The sequence below is a fragment of the Perissodus microlepis genome, chromosome 17 (assembly GCF_051167445.1).
Source record: "Perissodus microlepis isolate ML-2025 ecotype Zambia chromosome 17, ASM5116744v1, whole genome shotgun sequence".
Lineage (NCBI taxonomy): Eukaryota > Metazoa > Chordata > Actinopteri > Cichliformes > Cichlidae > Perissodus > Perissodus microlepis.
In genome coordinates, this window is record NC_140477.1 from 3806703 (window position 1) to 3824297 (window position 17595).

Genomic DNA, 17595 nt, shown 5'->3' on the forward strand with positions numbered 1-17595 from the left:
CCACGTGTGTTAATAAAAGAGATGCTGAAAAGCATGAAAATGTCATCGGACCTGCCGTGGGTCATTTACACTGTTTTTCACAGCTTTCATCGCAACTTACACTGTGTTTTCCAGAACTTTGCGTGTTCTTAACCTTAACATCTAGTAATTGCATTAAAGATGTGGAACTTCAATTAGTATTTTCATGTTGCATGAATTGATTTTAAAACATACTTATGTTCATCTCCAACTATTCAAATATTCATCTACTCTGTATTTTGTTGTTTTTAATTTGGTATTTGAATATTCTTCTTTTTTTAATGTATGTGGAAATATAAAATCTTAGCTTGGGTGTCTGCCATCTCTCCCACTCAAAGCAGTAATTTTCAGACTTCACTTTGTTAGCAACAACTTTATCAACTTTTCATTGAGCTTTAGCAACAAATCTATAGAATTTTTCAGCCAACAGTTGCCAGTAGTACCCCTGCAACTACAAGTGTCCTTCCCTGTTCTTTCCATGGCCAAAGCTTCAGACACTGGTTGTTTATTACAACTAAAAAAAATTGAAGTGCATCATGAAGTTCACTGGATGAACTTCATGATGCAAAGGAATAAGCAGGCATTTGTTTGAGAGTTCTAGACAACAGGACATAGCGGCATTATGATTTTTGTTTGTGACGTTCCATTTCTAAAATGTTTGTCTGTTTGTTTGTAGCTCTGTTGAGGTCTCAGAGCTCTGAATCTGGTGTCCTGACATCCATCAGTCATGCATTGTACCCATTCCGGCTCACAAAGACGGCACAGGAAAGGCCTTATTCTTCCTTGTTTATAGAATTCTAATTACCTGGGTTGATTTAGACTTGGCAAAGAAAAGTAGGGATGTTGTATTTCAAAAGAAACCGTTTCTCTGAATAGCTATTGGCCAGCTCTGAGAAAGGGTCAAGGTGCTGAGACGCGTCCTTGTCCATACAACAATACAATACCCTGATGTCACTGATGCATAATTGCTAAGCACATTTGTTCCAGCAAGTTGTAGTTCAGGATGACATCTTTGGACTCAGTGGTGCATTGTCTGTATAATATTAGACCAGCCTTTATTTCATATAATGCTCTCCAGGGCATTAATTTGCCCGTGGAACATAATGAAGTGCTTTTCGTTATTGTTAACATTATCATTTACAGAATGCCGAATTATAACCACAATCCATTTTAAATGAATGAAGGAATAAATGAAATAGCTGTTGCAATGTTGTTTTCTATATTGAATTGAGGATGGAATAGTGTAACGCTCTGTTGATGTTTGCTGTTGAAGGCTTGAATAGTTCATTGTTTTTTTAAAATATTGATGATGGAACAGTAACTTAATTTCAACATAAGTTTATAAAGCTATTATAACGGTTTATATTAGACTTTGTGAAGAAATGTTGAAAAGATGACCCTGCAATGATGTCTTCTCTCCTTAACCTTTACCCTTCAATAATGTAATAGTGTTTTGGAGTCTGTGTGTATTGTCTCTGTGTTGTACTGCGGCAGGCTATGCATAACATGATTAAGTGATGAAGGTGCACAACTGTGCAACTGTGTTTGTGTGTGTTCACGGAAGCATGCTGAGAAGGGCAGTATTAATTTGATAAAACAAGATTGGACTTCAACATTGTGACCCCAGCAGATGCTGCTACTGCTGTTGCTCAAACACAAACTATACATAACTGTGTGTTAAGTCCAACTTGATTAGCCATTTCTGGGTTTAGATGCTCTCCACGCTCTATAAATTAACTGAGCACAGAGGCACCATTAAGAATTAAAAACATTCCAAACTCCTTTGACTACAATAAAGGGATCAGTGTAGCTATTCTCACATGTTCCACTCAAGTCTAGCATCCATATATCTGTGAAAAATTGAATTTTCAGGCTTGGGTTGATTTAAAAGTTAGCAGTAATCTGTAAGGAGCAAGTTGGCATTCAGAGATGTTATACTATATTCTGGTTGAAGTATTTGTAAAAAGAAAAAAAGTATGGTTGGGGTTATTCTCCAGGAAGGTGCAAGGACTTTTATACGGCTAGAAGAAGAGTTGGAAAAAACAAAAGAAAAAACTGGTGTGTCATATGGTGAGTTTGGAGCATGCACCACGAGTTTTTAAAGGTATGATACACAAAAACAGTGCTAATAAAAATACTAAGGGCTAGGATGACTTGAATAGCTGTTTTTGGGTGTGGTTTTCTGAGTTTTGCTTGTAACCACAAATAGGATGTGAGTCAGTTTGAAGTTGCAGTGCTCAAAGAAATGGCAAATGACAGAAACTCCCCATGTTCCTTTTAATTCACTTTTATCTATATAGCCCCAAATCACAACAACAGTTACCTTAAAACATTTTATATTTTAAGGTAATGACTACAAGAATACAGAGAAAACCCCAACAGTCAGATGACCCCCTTCCCAAGTGCGACAGTGAGAAGGAAAAACTCCCTTTTAACAAGAAGAAACCTGCAGAATCAGGGTTAGGCAGCCATCTGCTATGACCGGCTGGAGGTCTCCTTTGAAAATTGTTTCCCCAATGCCATATTTAATGGAAGCTGCCTCTGCCCCAACCGCCAGGGTCTGGCCTGTAACCTCACATCACTATTGTGTCCGCCAGCATGCCATTAGGGTGAACACAGGACAACACTGAAGGAGAGAATAAGAAACCAAGCCTGACGATATTTTCTGGTAAAAAAAAAAAAAAAAAGTGATTTTTTTGGTGAACCAAAAGAGTCTGGTTGCAGTTGGGGCAGCCATCTGCTATGACCGGCTGGAGGTCTCCTTTGAAAATTGTTTCCCCAATGCCATATTTAATGGAAGCTGCCTCTGCCCCAACTGCAACCAGACTCTTTTGGTTCACCAAAAAAATCACATTTTTTTTTTTTTACCAGAAAATATCGTCAGGCTTGGTTTCTCATTCTCTCCTTCAGTGTTGTCCTGTGTTCACCCTAATGGCATGCTGGCGGACACAATAGTGATGTGAGGTTACAGGCCAGACCCTGGCAGTCTGTCTCCATTGTATCCTGTCTATAATTCAATCAGATCACTCACATTTCACCCAGTCAGATGCTTCGAGTCACCCATCTGTGGAAGTCACTGTCTGTGTTTGTGCATTAACTCATTTTCATTTCGAGACTCCTCATGCCTCTGTTGCTGTCTTCTGTGAGGCTCTGTATGCACTAATCTTTGTGTGTGTGTGTGGTTGAGGTTTATTAACTGTGTGTGACAGTGTCTTTGTAGATTGCATGCAGATGGTTCCAGTTAATCAGTGTTTTGCATGTACACTGAACAGCCATTGTATTCATTACCTGTACCGTCTAATGTAAACCAATACAGTAGCAGTCAATAGGCTGCTATCTCTGAGTGTTAATCTTTGCATTAAAAGGATTCTCTTTCTTAAGCTTACTTTAAATGTCTCGGTGATACATGACCGGCTAACAGTCCTGTGATCTTCCCACTCTGTGTACTAAAGCCCGTCTTTAAAGCTGTGCTTGTGTTTCTCTGTCTTCTTTGTCCATTTTCCTTCTTTATAAACAGTCTTATCCTTCTCAACAATCAGGCTCAATTCTAAGACTCTCCTGACCACATGATAACTTTTGCACCAACAGCTCAGCACACCTGTTCAAACCAAACCACGCATGTATTTCCTAACATAGGTTCACTTTTCTTTTTATATATTTTGTTTGTTTCCTAATTCAGCCAAATTGAGGAACATACTTTGTCACTATTGTGCTTTGGTGTGTGGTCTTGATCAGCCTTATTTATGCTACAGTCATACTAAGAAAACAGTCATATTAGAGACAATGTTCAATGGGACCAATACGGCAACCGCTTGCTGTCAGCTATAGTCTTCAAAGCAAGTTTAGTGCATCAAGACGTCAATAAAATGCAGTCAGTGTGCTCAAACTGGCAATTTCATGTAATTTGTTTGTGATAACCTTACGGTTAACTGTGATAAATCAGTGAAAATTGTAAACCTGTTGCCATGTACTGACACATTAACTACTTGCATTCAGAGTCGAACCAGAGCCTCATAGAATTGAAACAGGAATTCCAAAATTCCTCCATAAATAATAACATAGTTGATGCAGGACAGAAGCTTAAATGCAAAATGAAACAGGTGCTTACAAACCTGGTTTATATAGGAATGTAGCTGGAATACAACCAGTTAAGTCAAGTCCCCTTTTGCCAAGAGACTCATCACAGACTGGCTCACACTGTTTGGCAATCTGTGTTATGAGTATGAGAATGTTATTGTTCTTCTAAAACAATAAAAGCCAAATTGTTACTATGATCATGTAATTTTGGAGTTAAAAGCTTTTAAAACTTTGTTCAAGGGGACTGCAGGTGAATAATACATGACTTTATAGTTTATAGAGCTTCATTTAATCAATACTAGTTGAGGGTAAAGGTAAGGCAGATATAGGGGTAATGTCATCGGAAATAAATAATCAGTAAGCAAGAAAAAAAGATTTGTATTGTTTGACCCCCCCCAAAAAATCCATCCTTTATTGCAGCTGAATACAATGTGAATGAACAGCAACACTGGACTACAAAAGCAGCACTGTGTTAGCAACAGTATCAGAAGTTGCAGAACATGATGTGGTGTTTGATCACAAGAAGCCTTTGGCACTGTGAGATGCTGTGCGCAGAGATGAAAACTGAGAGCATTGATTTCATTGTAGAAGAGCAAGGACTGTGTGTTATTTGCCATGTGTGTGTGTGAACTGTCTGGAACATAAAACTATAGAGGCCCATTCAGACCTTCCTTTCTCTCCTTCCATCAGGAGATAGCAGGGACATTGAACTGCAGCAACAAAAGCAGATTTCCATCAGAGAGTTTCTCAGAGAGAAAGGCATTGTGTTGAAAGGGGCTTAATGGAGGCTCAGCTTAAAGCTTTATTCACACAAACTGTACTCTTGGGTTGGCAGAAACACATATGTGTACACAAACACACACTCGCACACAATCACTTTTCCCATATACCAAACACTCCTTGTTCTCCTCCACTAAAATTGGTGCTCTCATTTTATAATGTTTATAAATGGTAGAGGAGAGTTTGTGACCAGATAGTTGCTCTGGAGCAAGCTACTTCAAACTCTTTGTGCTGATCTCAGGCTAAAATCATATGTATGATCGGGCTTGCTTTAAAAAAAAAAAAAGAAAAGAAAAAGCCATTTTCTGACACGCAGTTGGTACCTGGGTAACAGAGTCTCTCACCTCTGATCGACTAACCTGAATCACCTCTTCAATGCTGAGCACAACTAGAAAATAATAAACCATGAAAAAATGTTTTATTTTCAAGGAGCCATCCTTTGTTGTGCACACATATTATATGTCAATATGTTTTTCTAATACTGTTTTAATCCTGCTCAGTCACCAAGAGTTAGACAAAGAATTTTTAGTCCTCCACACAAAAAAAACCCCAAAACAACTCTGCTATTGTATTGAAAAAAAAAAAAAAAGACCAGAAAATTCTGCATATTCTAGCAAATCATCAAACAAAAAGGTTTCATATTTATTTTAAAACACATGCTTTTGCTTTTGTCTTTTATGTGTGTCCACTGTAGCTACGTTTTCACTAAGTTGGGGCACTTATAATTCTTTGTGTGTGTCAAGATCACCAGTCAAGATAGTTTGTGTAAGAAATCTGATTACTTTATAAATCATACATGTCTAATGTATTATATTGCACCTGCTTATAGCTTTAGCACTGCTTCATGTGGCTCACATGAGACGGCAATAGTGAGATGGGACCTTCTCCCAATTTGCTGTCTTCTAAATAAAATTCCTTTGCAACCCTTGGCAAACAATTATATAAAGATGAAGTAAATAAAGTATTAATACTTTTAACAAAGTGGAAATGAACAAGAGTGAAAATAGACACCGTTTTGGGTGACAATCATCTTACCTGTTTAAACTTTAAGACAGCAATTTGCAATATTAATTAACCATATTAAGTTTTTATAACCATTCAGATAATTGTCACTGATGATTTACAAACCAGTTTAATATAAGTAAACATTATTATAATTTTGTTTTTCACAGTGAATAGCTTTCACTCTTCCCATAAATTTTGAGATTTACAAGTTCAGTATGTTTTGTTCTTCCCCATAGCGTAACTACATTTGTAATCAATGTTGTGGATATGGGGCATTCCTGATTCGTCTAGTTTTTCCCATCACACTGGTTACTGAAACACATGTTACACCCAGAATAACTTTTGTATGCTCTCTAAGATTTATTAGTCTAATTTTAGGCATTTATTGAGTCATGACCCTATGGCATAAAAATCTGATTTGGCAATATCCATGCAGCCAATTTTCTGATACAGATTTGTTGCATTTGTGGTATGACTCCAAACTCCAGATTTTGTATTTTGGTGACTTCAGGTTTATATGTAAGAACTTTAATGCGTTATTTTAGAAATACTTACGCAGCTTGTGAATTCAACTTAAGCTCAGCAAGAGTCTTAGTCAATCCAGTTTAAAAATGATTTATCCATAATTTTTTAGTGAGATATTTTGTTCCCCTTCAGGAAAAAATAAATAAATTAGATGCTGTTAGATCAGAGAAACAATTGGGCAATTATGAAGTTAAACTAATGAAAGAATTTAACTTTGGGCCAAGCTGCTTTAGAGATGACTAGAAACTCTAAACTTGATTATTACTTTTCCAACTACCTGCCTCAAGTTTTGAGGTAGTACAGTAGTATTGCCACTTGGGGAACACTTTCCACAAGGTTTAGGAGTTCATGGGAATTTTGGGATGTTGGCACAGGAGGTGGTTATCCTCAAACTGTTTCCACAAAGTTAGAATGATGAAATTGCCCAAAATGTCTTGGTGTGCTGAAGCATTAAGAATTCCTTTGACTGGAACTAAGGAGGCGAGCACAACTCCTGAAAAACAACCCCACACCATAATGCCCCCTCTACCAAACTTTACACTTGGCAAAGTCAGACAAATACCGTTCTCCCGGCGACTGCCAAACTCAGACTCATCCATCGGATTGCACAACAGAGCAGTCTGATTCGTCACTCCAGAGAACACATTTCCATTGGTCTGCAGTCCAGTGTTGGTGGGCTTTTGCACCACTGCATCTGACACTCTGCAGTGAGCTTGGATGCAGCTGCTCGGCCATGGAAACCCATTCCATGAAGCTCTCTGTGCACCGTTCTTGAGCTAATCTGAGGCCATGTGAAGTTTGGAGGTCTGTATCAATCGGCTGCAGAGGACTGGCGACCTCTGCACACCATTTGCCTCAGCATCCACAAACCCCCGCTCTGTGATTTTCTGTAGTCTACCACTTTGAGGCTGAGTTGCTGTAATTCCCAATCACTTCCACTTTGTTTTAATGCCACTAACAGTTGACTGTCGAATATTTAGTAGGGAGGAAATTTAATGACTGGACTTGTTGCACAGGTGGTATGCTGTCATGGTACCACGCTGGAATTGGCTGAGCTCCTGAGAGCGACTTCTTCTTTCATAAATGTTTTTAGAGGAAGTCTTAGGAAGCTGAGATGTCCCAGTTTTACACTGGAACATGAACTCAACTTACATTTGTGGATCTTTGCAAATTTGCCTCAGAACCCCACGTGGACATGCGATGTGATCTGTGCGTGTCAGGCGATTGGTGCATGTGCATTTAAGGTTTTGTAAGTGAGCGAGAGGGATGTTAAATGTATTTTTAAACATTTGTATGCACTGAAAGAGAAAATGATCCAATTTGGGAAGCTGAACATAATACGCTGTGCATAAATAATCACCATTTATTCAGGTTTGGATGTACGCATTTGTAAAATAGTTTCCATGTGATCACAATGCTTCATATTTGTGTCTGGATTGGAGCACGCATTTGTGAGTCCTCAAAAGTTGCATGACTACATTTGTTTACGCTTGTGAATCATGAATCATATTGTACGCATTCGTAACACTTTTGAGGCAAATTTCTCTCGTTAGAAATGGGGCCAAATGCATGCTGATCGACTGTTCTTTTGTTTGGTGCTTCTTGCGTACTATTTCTGCTGTAACCTTCCTCTCGAAAAGTACCTCACACAGCAGTTACACAGCTTGTAAAGTACTTTGAGTGGCCAGTATGACTAGAAAAGTGCTATATAAATGCAGTCCATTTATCATGTACACTGAGATGTCGGGGCACACGCAGCTTTTAGTAGAACATTTGTTCTATCTTCAAATTTGGGATCCACCAACAATGTACGAGACCGAAACAGTTGTCTGTCTCTCAGAAAGCTTTTCTGTCTTTTTCGTCAGTCGTTTTCACAATGAACTGAACAGTTCTGCTCTGTAGATCGTGTACATTGGAAAGCCTGCCTGCTTTTCCTCTCTTTCTCAGATTGGAGTTGTCGTCCTTTATATTACAGGCAAAGTGGGGATGAGTGAGCAGTCCTCTCAGGGATTAACTGCTGACTGACTCCAAAAGTTGAAGGCAGACTTTCTCATTACAAGACATGTAAAAGTCTTCTCAACACATGCGTTCACGCACAAGTACACACAGTCCTAAGGTTTTTCCAGTGTTGTCCCAAAAATCATATCGCTCAATATTCCCCCAGAAAAGACTACACAATGGCTGCTCCCAAATCTGATTGGTGTTATTTGTAAGTCAGCCTAAATCTCAGAGAAGCTACACACACAAATGGAACAGGGCTTACTAATCCATTTGTAAGGCAATAGGCAGGCAAACAGGCAGGGGAGAGCTTGCCAAGTGTTGTAATCACAACTAAAGATGATGAGCCCACTCCCTTCCGCTACAGTACTGTGTGTGTTTGTATCTATGCGTACATTTGTGTGTGTGTTTTGTGTGTGTGTTTTGTGTGCATTTGCATGTTTGTCCTACATCGTCTCCTTTTAGAAAACTGTGACAAGAGAGGGAGAAAATGAATCGGTATCAAGTGGATAATCTACAAAAGTACACTAGGAGCTTTTCCACCTTATGCAAGTCCCCCGCTCATTCATTTGCAGCTACCACGCAATCTCTCTTAGAACAACAACAAGCCGGCAATATGAGTTTTGAAAAGGCGGTAATTGTAAGCAGGTTGGGGAATAAATTAGAATGATGACAAAATACAGAGATAAATCCAGCTTAAGAGAGATGTACGCCACTGTTTATTTGATTTCAGCTTTTCTCTCTATCCTGCTCTTTCTCCTTCCCTCATTCCTGATCTTTTTTAGTGGGGTGGAAAAATGGATTTTTGTCAGCGATTTGGCCCTGAAATAGCTTATTGTCTAAGGCAGCCACTGTGCGGGTACAACGTCAACATCACATGTGTGTGCGAACGCGCTCGCCTGTTTCCATGGGGAGTAATGGCCGTGGAAGTGTGTATTGGCTCTGCTGGCACAATACGCCACTGTGCTCATTGGTTTAGACTGGTGTGTGTGTTTACAGTATGTGTGTATGTAGTTCTATAGACTCTCTTGTTGATATTTATAGATGTAAGAATTCTGGTATGAAGGGGCGAGGGTAAGAAGAATGTGGGGAGCAAAGGGGGGAGGGTCAGGCAGAGGAAAGGCAGTAGGAAGGAAAGAAGGAAAGGTTCTTTAAGATAGAATTATTGACTGTCGCCTTCAGCTTTTTTCGTTCTCCTCCTTCCTCTAACTTTCTGTGTCTTTATTCTGTAAACCATCAGTTTTACTTCTCACGTTATGAGTCAGAGCAATTTGTCACATAGAAGCCCTGTGTGCTGGAAAGTCTGATGACCACTGGAGTCAGTATGGCTGCAGTTTACTTCACCATACATGTGCCTTTAATGGGAGAAATGTCAAAAAGCCGAAAAAGTCAAATAGTCAAACTTTTAAAAATATTTATTTGTGAGTTTCCCACTGATAAATCTCCCTTTCTCAGTTTCACCCTCTTTGATTTTTTTTTTAAAAATAAAAATTTTATGTACCACAGGATAGTCATACAATTACTTTATTTTATTGTTTTCTTCTTTGTGTCCAGGTTTGAAGGGGCTAAGTGGACAGAGCAGCTGATTACTTCTGGATATTTTTTTCCTTCATATTGCTCATCAAGTAACTGGTAAGGGCCTTTTTTCCTGTTAAGAGTGGTGCACTTTATAACTCAGATATTCCAGATATAGTCTATTGCTTTAGTCTACATAGGCATACAGCTATGGGAAGAAAATGTGAACCCTTTATTATTTTCCAGATTTCTGCGTAAACATGACCTGTAACTTTAATAAATTTCTAAAGTGAGGTTTAAAAATTAAATACAATAAAAATATTAGACAAAATAGTTTTAAGGAAAACGATCCATTGCATATCAGTGAAGAGAAAAAGCATTTGAAATTTTGCTTTTAGTGTCTGAGTTGATCCCATGTGCAGCAGTGACTGCAGCTAAATGTTTAAGGTGCCCGGTGAACCATCCTTTGGGTTAGCACTGAAGAGTTTTAGACCATTGTCGTACTCAGAACAGCTTCAGGTCTGAGCTCTGTGTCCTCATATTCGGTGCTCACTTCAGGCTCTTTTCAGTTATTTCTGTCATTGTTTCCTATCATCATACCTTTTCCTATCATTTAGATCACTGACAGATGTCCTGATGATTTTAGAATTGAATAGTTTTATTGCTTCATCAGTGATGACAACCCATATTTGCTCAGATGCAGCAAAAAAGGTCAAAGCCACGATACCAATGCCACCATGTTTCTTGACTGGGATACATTTTTAATAATGTGATGCATTTTTTTTCTTGCTCCATATATATTACCCTTCTCATGTAAATGAAAATGTCTATTTTAATCTCATCTATCCAAGAAACACTGTTCAAACAGTCTTCTGACTCATGCATGTGCAGATGGGAAGCGCTCTCTGCAGAGAACAGTGCTTTCTCCTTGCAGCCCTGCCATACACACCATTGTTCTTCAGTATCCTCCACATGATAGACTGAAACATGTCACAAACCAGTGCATGAGAGCTTTCTAACAGATCATCTAGTGATATACAGCAGGGTTTGTTTTAAGGTGGGCCTAGCTTGCGGTTGGCAAGTTCTAGTTTATTACAGCATGAAGATTGTCTTTAATGCGAAGTTAACCAGAAGCCAAGTCTTCACAAAATAAAAAGAACCCCACTAAAGAGGAAATCAAACCAGTGTTGGATTTAAACGGACTAAACATAGCGGGTGTGAAAACACCCTGAGACTCGTATGCCTCTATCTCTGGAACTTTCACTACTCATCTCAAAACTTTAAGAAATAAATTCGACAGTTTGAATTCCTATAAATATAAGGACATGTCACAGTGGATAGAACTGTGTGGTGCGCAGGGCCCGGAGCCAGAAGAAGACAGTGAAAGCAAAACCAGATACAAGACAAATGACCATAAAATAGCGTGGTAGTGTTTTCTTGCTCTTTGTGTGTTTGCATGCGTTTACGTGTGAGTGGAAATCCAGACAGTGTGTGTGTGTCGAGGCAGTGTCACGATCACAGATTGCAGACCCATCGCTGCTTTGCTGAGGAGACTTAGTTGGCACTGGTTACACTGACCATGCTCCGTGTGTGTGTGTGCATGTGTGCGCGTGTGTGCACGTGCGTTCCACTGTGTACTTGTATGGATGTATGAATGTTTGTCTCGGCCTTGTCAAATCAGCCATGACTCTGCCTACTGCGTGTGTGCCAACCAGGGGTGACCTTTTTCTCTGTGTGTGCACTTGGGAATGTGTGTGTATATGCGTGCCGTGCTGCAGGCAGGGAAAGTCCCTGTCTTCACTGTGCTGGGGAGTTGGAGGGGACACCTCGTTTATCTGTGCTTGGGTGAGTTTGTGTCATTGTGGGAGTTTCCCATCAGATTGAGCGGGCTTGATGTTCTACATCAGTTTGATCACACTTTTCTAACGTCTGACTTCACGCTTTCAGTATTCGACTTCTGCATTTTGTAAGCACCAAACAGTGTGTGAATTGTCATCGGGAAGTAACTCAAAGGCTCAGAAGGGAGCTGTGACACCTGCATTTGCTTGTTTCCCTTGCATTTTGTCTCTTTTGGCCTGGCATACATGTGTGACGACATGTTGAAGTCTTCTAATGAACTGGATAATTTGCCAGATGGAGATATAATCTTGGCAAATGATACCTAAAGTACTACATTACTGTCATTGATCTACTGTGTGATGTAGGAATGCTGAAACATTGCTGTACATACAGGGATTTTTAATGTATAGTCATCTATCTTACACTTACATGATCATCAGCCTGCTGGGAGTATCGGGACATTTTGCCTGGGGCTTGTTTTGGCCTGCCGTGAACAGTAAGAAGGAATGAGTATCAGGACAACACTCTGAGTCGCGCAGCAGCAATGTTCACAAGTTTGTGGGCTAAAAAAGCACATGAATCCGTGCATGTAGGCCTCTCCCTGAAGGCACGCAATGTCTACCTTCTGCTCTACAGATAACAGAAACAAACGTCTTTGTGAAATGGAAAGGAAGGGCGGAGGAAAGGACTTAAAAAAGAGGTGTGAGTAACAGTGGCAGTGCATCTAATAATGCAAAGTTTAAGGCCAAATAAAATACAACTTAACTTCCATCCCTTACCTATCAGCAAATACCTTTTTAAAACTTTTTTTTAGTCCTAAATTTTTGTACTTTTAACATTGTGATGTCTCAAGCTGAGCTTTTTTCTGAAGCTGCTGTGGGGTTAGTTCAAGACGACGTTATATCGTCAGCACAGTAAAGTCAGAGCATACCCTGCTGTAGGGTTCTTTCTGGCTCTAAATACAAAATGAACACCCTTAAATAAGAACTTAAATCAGGAAAGTGTTTACTGAGGTCATAGGTCATGCCAGAAGTAGGGTCAGTATAGTATATGTATGCAGTGTTTTATCCAGTAACTGAGAATGGTGCTCAATATGTTTTATTTAAAGACAATGTATTTTTAATTGATGTTATTGCATCTCAGTCTATCAGCACTGAAGCAAGCCTTGCTCTACTTTCCTTAACATATATTAAACAGATACGATCCTCCATGAAAAGTCCCTTAGAGCATCTCCCTGCAGTAAATCTGCTTTTCTCCATACGTGTTTGTTAATTAGCTGTGTTCCATATCTTGCTGTGTGTTTCTTATGCCAAACAGATCTCATGTCCTCCCTCTCTCTCTCCCAGCACTGTCCAGAGCTGTACGAGAGCTAATTGGCAGCTCGCTTGCCTGCCGCGACGGTGATCATGCAAATATATTGGTGCTTACCAATAGCCGGGCCCATCAAAACATTACGACGGCCATTACCCAGAGCTGGGGCTGGCCTAACGAACATATGCTCCCCCGCCCGACAACCTCCCCCCAATTCCTAAACTCTTATTTATGTGTTTAATTTAATGTGCGAGGGAAGAATTTCCGAAATTAAATTTGGTTTTCGTTGGTGCCTCAAGAGAGTGGCAGCGTTATAATAACATGGTAATTTTTTACACGTCTTTATGAGAAATGAGAAAATTAATTCTTTCTGACAAGCTGTAATTATTGGGCTTGGAACAGTTGCAGCTGAACAGTTTGGGCTGTGGTAGCCTGGCAGTGAGCTGAAAGAGGGAGAGAGAGAGAAAAGGGGGGTGGAGGAGAGAGAGAATGGAAACACAGTGAGACCGAAAGGGAGAGAAAGAGTTTAGTAGTGAAGCCAGAATTGTATACAGTCACAAAGGAGAGAGACAGAGGGAGAGAAAATGGGAGGAGAATGATGATAATGATCCACAAGGGCAAAGGAGAGGCCAGTAAGGTGGTGGAAGACCCAGGGTGTGAGGGGACAAAGCTGAAAGAAGTGAAGAAAAAAAGAGGACAAGCTGAAAGATGTAAGGTGAAGATAAAAGGGGCAGAGTTGGTTCAGTCAGGATAAATACGAGTAGGCACAGGAGGTGAGGGTGGGGTGAAAAATGGAGAGAAGAGAAGTTGATGAAATTAGAAGAAAAAGACGAAACAAAAGGGCGAGGGTTAGAGGAAAAAAAACAGCAGCAGCGTGATCAAGAAGAAGGTGAGCTGGATAGTAGCATAGTATAGATGAAGGGAGAAGGGCAGAGTGTGCATGCTTTGGAGGGATAAGTTGAGAGGAGACAAGGTTATAAGAAGTTATGATAGAGGGGGCTGAAAGTGGAAGAAGATGGAGTTAATGCAGAGCACTCGAGGTTAGACAAAAGGAAGACATAGAAGATAAGCGGTAGTAGGTGATGAAGAGTGAAAAATATGACGGTGATACAATACAGGAGAGAAGATGAGGATGAAAGGCAAAAAGGAATGTGGATGGGGAGTGAAGGAATGTGAGGAGGACAGGTTGGATTAAAGAAAGAGAAGTGCAGGAAGAAAAGCAGAAGATTTACTGAGGAGAAAGTAGAATGCTAGTAGTAGCTAATGGTTCAGCAGGTGTGAGGAAAGAAGGGAATGGGTTGATGATGTGTGTGAGTACGCAGTGTTTGGTTGGGAGGGATAAGAGTTGTTTGACAAACTCAAGAGAAGAAGAGTTATGAATCACTGGAGAGGTACACAGATGGCACAGTATGAGGGATGGGAGGTACTGATGGAGGTGGAGGAGGGTGTTGCATTAAAGGAAAGAAAAAGACAGGAACGGGATAGAATATAAGAGTCGGGAGGGGGTGGAGATGGAAGGTATTGTAAGGAGTCATGTCTCGCTTTGTTAAATCAGGCAGGAGTTCCTGTCTTCTTATATGATGTCATCAGAGGAAGCTCCTCTACAGCATCAGCAGCACCGTCTGTGTCAAGGTTATAACACATTAATATGCACAGTCTACAGCCGCCTGGCCTCACTCCAGGCCTGCTTAGGTTCTCTCACACAAACGCGCACACACACGCAGAGACACACAGACACAAAGCATCAGCATCTGCTCACACTTACAGAGCTTCTTCGTCTTTGCTCCATCAAGCGCTGGCACACATTCACACATATGCACACACGCAGACACACACGCGTGTGCACACACACATTCACGCACAGCTTCCTCTTCTTTGTACCATCATGCGCTGAATATGGAACATGATATTGATATTATGCAGCCATATTGTTTCTGTACCGATATTCACTTAGGCTGCTATAAAAGCACTTTTACAGCTGTGCTGCGATTCACTTAATGACCCACTACTGTGTGTGTGACTGTCTGTGTGTTTGTGTGCATGCAGGCAAGTGGTTATTTGTTTTCTCCAAGTATCTGTGTCTTAGAAGGAGAAGCTGTGTTTGAGTCAGCCCTTTACATTTCTGTGTGAAAGTGTGTTCCCATTAAGGTTTGAATGCAGTCTTCAGCCAGTGTTGTTCAAATGTATGTTTAAATGTTTATCAGTAGGGCAGTTTCAAATACGTTTTTTTTGGTTAGGCTTAATTGGAAGTCTAATTTCCAGCAAGAACCCTGGGAGTCCCATTTAAACTCACAAGGTACTTTGAATTATTAGTTTTCCCTGTGTAACCAGTTTCTGCTTCACCCCGCTGCAACAGGTCAGCTCAAACGGACTCCTCGACTCTGCGTTGCGTTGTGTTTTTAAGAAGACAAGGAGTCTCTGGTTGATCGTTGCCACTTTATTTCCTGAATGGAAACAACTTCTGTGAAAATTTCGACAGCACAGTTGTAACCTCAGCTACCTTGTAGTACTTGTATATCCCATACTATGATTTACTTATTGAAAGCATCCACATCACTTCATTCACACTTAATTGTGATCATTTTTTAAAGTTTGTTGTTATTTTTTTTTCATTTCTATATTGCTTGTGTTTAAATATATGGAACGACCTGATGAAACTGGTAGCCAGGCTGTGACACACTAAGATTACAAACTGTTCGTTTTTAATTTTGATTAAAAGTATGTTGGACTTGAATGTTTGCTATTTCAAGGGCAATATTATTAAAGGAAAAGCCCCACAGCCTTCAGATATTAACTTGTGTGTCAGTTTTCATGGCATTGGTCTCAGCTTTGAGACTTTGACTTCATCCCTATTTATTGTACTACTAGTAACAGGCTTAAAGGACTGATATGTAAGTATATAAAGCAATAATGTGCTGACTACAATTGTAATGTTGTGTTCTTCCAAAACCCTTCCTGTTTCTTCATTGAACGTGTTCCATTTTGTCCTGTGCTGTTAAATGTTTCATCCTAGTGAAGGCATGATGGGACCCCCTGGGGATGAGGCATCTGCCCACCCGGCCACACGCTGAATTATACATGACAGTGCAGGACAGAGTGTGTGACTATGTGTGTGTGTGAGCATTTGTAGGTGTCACTGAGGGAAGTGTCCGCTTTGTAGCGTGACTCTGTTTTCCTCTGACATACACGGAGTTGTCCTAGGTTGTATATTGTCTGTGATGGCTTTTCTGTGCTTGCAAATGTTTGTATCGCTTAGTGTTATGAAGAAACTTCATTTTTAACATGGTGAATCAAACCTGTTCCAGTTCAAGATGGGGCACCGTAGTTTTGCCAGAATTTCTCGTTGCCAGAACAAAACCTGCAAGCGCCCATTCTGGTGAAGGTAGAAAAAAAAACCCCAGTTTGTTCTGGCTTGTTTGTCTCAGGGGTGCTTGCAGGATTTGCTTCTGCTAAGTGGTGCTGGGAGATGATATGGAGGAATATTCTGCACATGGCTAAGTATGTCATTGCCAAAACCTTCTCCAAGAATCTCATTTTGACTTTTTTAATCTTCTACAGATCCTGGACCATTGCGTTGTGAAAAAGTAAATTTCAGATAAATTCCAGTGTTGCTTTTTGGGTGTTGAATGTGTAAGAAGCAACACACACTGCTGGTCACGGTGCGCTGTTTCATGTTGGCTCGTCAGAAAAACCCACCTACTTATTTTCCAGTGTTATTTTGCATCTAATCTTTAGAGAAGCAGTTTTTATGTTCACATGCCAGCCTTTGTTAGTGTAGGCATGCTGATACACTGAGAAGCTAATATATATAGGGTCCTGTTTGAGTTGCCCATTTATCTCGTTTAATGCTGATTATATACAGTATCTAATCAGTAATCAACAGTTTTTATTACTTTGAAGCAGATTGTTGAAGTTATCACAGCTGCAGTTGTTTGATAGTCACCCTGCTTGTAAGGTAATCAACACAAACATATGCGAATAACATGGGTGCACCTAATAGGAGGCTGAGAGGGTCCGGCCTGTATTTTTATATATAGATGGTGATCACCTGGCCAAACTAAGCATAGATCCGCTCTTTATCAGACATTATGGGCTAATAAGTACAAACCAAAGTCTATAGTTATTTAGTGCCTGTGAACCAGTTTTGAGGTTGTTACTTTTTTCATCATATATCCTGTGTATGTACTGTTGTTCAGTAACCAGTGTAGCTGCCAAGATTCAATCAAAGAAAATGTGTTTTCTTGTAAAAGTTCTGCTACAGAAACATGCGAAAAAAGCGTTATGTCTGAAAAGTTAAATTCTATATCCTCACCGTGCGTGTTTGTGTGTGATTGAATGTTTCATGTGTGGCCATGTGTGCAGGTATGTGTGTTCTTCACCTGAGATCTTGCTACTGTAGCTAATGAAAGCCCCATCTCTTAATGCAAATGAGGCTGTTGTTAACCCCAATCACAGAGGTCGCCGAGTGTGCATCAATCCCACATCTCCCTGAGTGCTTCACTGGCAGCACGCAGTGGTCCCCACCGC

At 40.2% G+C, this 17595-nt stretch overlaps 1 protein-coding gene across 2 annotated transcripts in view; it reads left to right on the forward strand.

The window, feature by feature from the left end:
• The window catches only part of sox5 (SRY-box transcription factor 5), a 249891-nt gene that overhangs the window by 97560 nt on the left and 134736 nt on the right, over nucleotides 1-17595 (forward strand). For both annotated transcript variants that reach the window (XM_084910906.1, XM_084910908.1), the window contains exon 2: nucleotides 9958-10035. The gene's annotated coding sequence lies outside the window, so the exon portion shown is untranslated. The remainder of the gene's footprint in view (nucleotides 1-9957; nucleotides 10036-17595) is intronic.